Genomic DNA, 4,607 nt, shown 5'->3' with positions numbered 1-4,607 from the left:
CTAAGATGTCTTGTTCTCAATGGAAACCTAACCATTGAACCAGTCCCAATACTGTTACCACGACCCGCTGTGATTTCCTTCTAGTATTTTACTTGATCTACGACTTAATGCGATGAATGGACATGTCTGTGATTCCTCCATCAAAATGTGCTTGAGGGCAACAGTTATACAACTGCGGCCACCGGTCGGTTAAGAGCCGATGCAGATTATGAATGGAACGGAGTGGAAATGAGGGCAGGAAACCCTTGTGATAAGGCCTCATCTGTCTTGGCCATCAACTTCTCTCAGCCGCCCACCAGCAGAGGAAATGGGACAGGAAAGTCAGGGCTCTTATCAGATTCTGAGGGGTCCATAAAACTGCAGGTGCAAAAGGCGTGGGTATCCCTCTCCAGAAGGTACCACTGAAGGGCGCATCTTGAGATCGTCGAAAACCTGCAAAGCCTACCAGTCAGGTAACGTACTAGAAGGCTCAGCTGAAGACAGATAACAGTATCACATGCAAAATGCTATTCTAAATCCATTATTCTTATTCAAATGTTTTATCACAATGATGTCAGTGGGTAACTGTGTGGCATAAATGTCACAGAATTCTATTATGTGAATGTGCCTCTCTTTTGTTATTTGAGCGATTTACCAGCTGTGATATTTTAAATTGGGATGAAAGAAGGAGGTAGCAAGAGTGTACCAGTTATATATTAATTGTGTTCCCAGTTGGTAATTGGTCATAGGACACCAAGTGATCTTTTTGTTAGAATGCAAGTGCAACATGTTCTTTGATATATTCATGTTATAGACGGTGAGTTTTTAATTGCTAATCAATGGATCATTTGTTTTTGAAGTCTTGTTGTTTGGATACTGTTTACAGCCTTATTTGTTCGCAAATTAGGTGCTTGTAGGATTTCCTAAAGGTGCAATGTCACCCTGTGAAATATTTAGCTGTGTGTGGCTTTTAAGTTCATCACTCACGGTGCATCACTTCTTTGGGGACGCACGCTGAAGCTGCTAATTCAGGGGCATATTTATTCTCTGTTTGCGCTGAACTAGCGTCATTTTTTTTTTTTAGGCTATTTCAGCGCAAACTTAGCTCCATATTTATTTTTTTACGCTAGACCCGCCTAGTGTCAAAATATTGGAGTAAAAGCCATTTTTTGCCTGTGTAAAAACTACCTTGTGGCAATGAGATGCAAGGTAGGCGTTCCCGGGCAAAAAATTATTCTAAGGCCCAAGTGCCTTATTTAACCTCCCGAGCAAAAATGGTGCACGGGAGGTAGGCGAGCCTAAAAAATGGCGCTAAGCTTGTTTAGCACCATTATTTAACGCCTGGGTCAGGGCAGGTGTTAAGGGACCTGTGGGCCTTTTTCCAAGGTCATAGACCATGGAAAGAGCCCACCGGTGCCCTTCCCTAGCCCCAGGGACACTCCCACCCACACCATAGGGACAGCGGAGGATGGGGGACCCCATTCCAGGGGAGCATAGGCAAGTAGAGGTAGGTATTTGTTTTTATTTTTTAAAGTGCCATTGGAGGCCCTGAAATGGGCCCCCCTACATGGCACTGGGTGCAATGGTCATGCCCACAGGACCCTTGTCCCCTGTGCTGGCCATTGAGGGGGTGGGCATGTGGTATGGTAGGTTCTTTGTCAAGAAATGACTCTAGGCATGTTAGAGTCATTTTTATTGACTCTAACCAGCCTAATGTCATTTTTTGGTGCAAAACCCCCTTCTCCCATACTGCCACCCCCACCGGGCTAACATCAATTTTAATGATGTTAGCCCACCCTTTGCGCCGGGTTGCGCCATTCCATTAATATGGTGCCCGGCTGGCATCCTGGAATGGCGCAAGACGGCGCTATACTTTCTGACTCCAAACTGCATTAGCGCAGTTTTGAGTCAAAGAGTATAAATCGGGGCCTGAGTTTGTTCAGCAGATGTGCAATGTATGCGGTATCCGTGCAATGCACAGGATTACCATTACCAATTATAATTTCACACTCTGGTAAAATATTGTGATTCTATTCTCCAATAAATTACTATCCACTAACAAATGCTTGCATCTTGCATTAGTTTTATTGTCATAGGTATTCTAAAGTGTGTTTCAAATCCTTCCTGTTTTCTAGAATATATATACATATAGATTATAACTCTGTAATCCACTTTCCACAAGCCACAGAGAAGCTTTGCACGACTGTTTAGCAAGCAATCTCAGCTCCTTCCTGGCTCTCGCACTTTTGAGTAAGGTTATATTTTTGAGCTACATTACTAGTTTTTGAGATTTACAAACTGCACTTTTGTAGCAACTTCCACTGTTGTAATAGCTTAAATTTTTATAGTAAATCCAGCATTACATTTGACCTACCACTGGTACTGCAACACCGCCCAATAGAAAATAAAGGAGATTGGGACTCAAAATAAACACCAGAGGAAACACTGGTAAACGAAATTAAATTATATAAAATAGTTAAAAACATAAATTAATATATATTAATGTGAACATATATAAAATGCACATATGTATTATTTAATTATAAATATTTAATAACCCATGTCAAACTTTAAAATATTGTAACAACACGGGTTGTTAATTTTTATTAACATATATTTTTACCCCCAAAAATATATTCAAAATAGGTTATTTAATAACCTCTATTGTTAAATTATTGATTTTAGTTCAAAATAGGTGTCAGATAGTCATCTAGGTCTCTGTTTTTTAATTCTGGTTCTTGCCATTTAAAAGGCGTGGGCACCGTAAAATAATCGAAGCTCACAAGACAAATAAGGTCTGATTAAATTAAGAGGACGAACAGTCAGCGAAAAGAAGCCACTAGTATGAGAAGCAGCCGAGGACAGGAAGAACGAAGCTAACAAAGATCATTAGCCGGGCCAAGGGTCACACGGAGGGGACAAAATACAGGCTGAGCAGCCCATGACTTGATAATGCGCCCGGGTTCAGCTGGGGCTGATGTTGCTATTTCTTGATAAATGAGCTGAATCCCGGGCTGGGGAGGAGGAAGTGACAGGGTCTTGGGCAGGGAAAGAGTCTGGGGTTGAGAATAAATTTAGAAAACAGGCATATAAATAGCGCAGTCGTAGTCTCACAGCTTTATAAACACCTTGGGTCGTATTTTCACGGTGCCAGGTTCCATTTTCACTTGACAAATACTATGTTACTGCCTCAAGTTATTGCCAGTAAATAAAGTCTTCTATCCTTTTCCAGAACACTGACTGGACATCCAAGACCTAATTTCTAGTTTTTTTGGTCATGTAGACCATTCTTAAATGCATGCATAGGTTTATTTACTGGGGTAAAAACACGATGTAATACTTGTAAATGGAATTTGTCAAACTGAATATATCTTCTCCTGGGAGTGGCCAGTGGGCGTGCCTGGGAGCAATTCAATGTGCTAATTTTTTTTCCAAAACATCCATGAATATATTCTTTCTTGTAAAAATCAAATGCACATTTTTTTCAGGATTATGGATAGGTAGCTGGTACAATTTGTAAGTGTGACCTAGAAAGCATTTATGAATTCCAAAAGGTCCTAAATTGGGTCCAAGTGAGGTAGCAAATCTGAAGAACTGTTTCGCCACGTCTTTATTTCTTGTTATTCCCTATGTTGGGCTGTATTTATGACCTTACAGATCGATCAAATGATGACTGCCCTTTGGAAACTAAAGCACACCACGGCAGTCATTGATAGTCAATCATCACAATGTAACAATATCGAATGCACTGGGGCATTGAAACTCAGATAAGTCTGGTTAAAGTGTGTATGGACAAACTATCATGACACCTTGTCTTCTTTCTGTATGTCTTCCATAAAATCTGGTCCCCTCACAGGTCACTTTTAAGTTTGTGAACTGTTCTCATTGGTAGGCCCCATCAAAGCATGCTACCGCCTACTTAGTGCTGGAACTAAGGAATTCTCTGGTGTATCAGCAATTAGTGAGATCTGTCCAGAGTTTCCTACAGGGGAGTACATTGATCCTAGTGAAGGGGGCTCCAGCAGTAGCCAGAGGGTAGAAAAGGATGTGAAGTTGCAAAACATTAGATCAATTGAAACTTTACAGTGCCTATATCCTTCCTTGCAGGATGCAGGTGATGCAAGCAGTTCTCCTACTGCCAGCCCTGCTGGCCTTTTCCATTGCTTCCAAACATCTTGACGAGGAATGGGATATGTGGAAGTCCAAGTACGGTAAGAAGGACTCTCTGCAGTTTCCAAAGTTACATCCATTTGTGAAAACCTACAAGTCATTCATATTGAGACTGATGCCGATAATTGGAAGATTTCCTTGAAATGAGAAACAGTTCACTAGAAATCTTACGCATGCTTCTCTTATAACTGTGCCAAAACATAAAGCGTTTTTCCTGAAATTTCAATTCTTAGAAGGATCAAAATGTGGCTCTTCACAGAGGTGAGATTAGCAATCATACTACAGAGGTCTGTTTATAGGGCAATGTTTGCAGGTTTGTATCCTGTAAGATCCATGATCAAATATACCAGCAGGTAGATTGAAGTAGAAAATGTTTTATTTTCTCCATTGCTCCATCGTCAATGACACCAGTTGCCTATATTTGAAGTAGGGGAGTGTCAGAGAGTGAGTGTGTGTGT

General features: G+C 41.0%; 1 long non-coding RNA gene across 1 annotated transcript; it reads left to right on the top strand.

The window, feature by feature from the left end:
• Nucleotides 1-315: 315 nt before the first annotated feature.
• On the top strand, nt 316-4,185 carry LOC138287450 (uncharacterized). Its single transcript, XR_011202217.1, has 2 exons — nt 316-452; nt 4,087-4,185. It is a non-coding gene; the product is annotated as an uncharacterized lncRNA (long non-coding RNA).
• The last annotated feature ends 422 nt before the right edge of the window (nt 4,186-4,607 follow it).

This window comes from Pleurodeles waltl, chromosome 4_1 (assembly GCF_031143425.1).
Source record: "Pleurodeles waltl isolate 20211129_DDA chromosome 4_1, aPleWal1.hap1.20221129, whole genome shotgun sequence".
Lineage (NCBI taxonomy): Eukaryota > Metazoa > Chordata > Amphibia > Caudata > Salamandridae > Pleurodeles > Pleurodeles waltl.
This window is presented reverse-complemented; position numbering and strand designations above follow the sequence as displayed.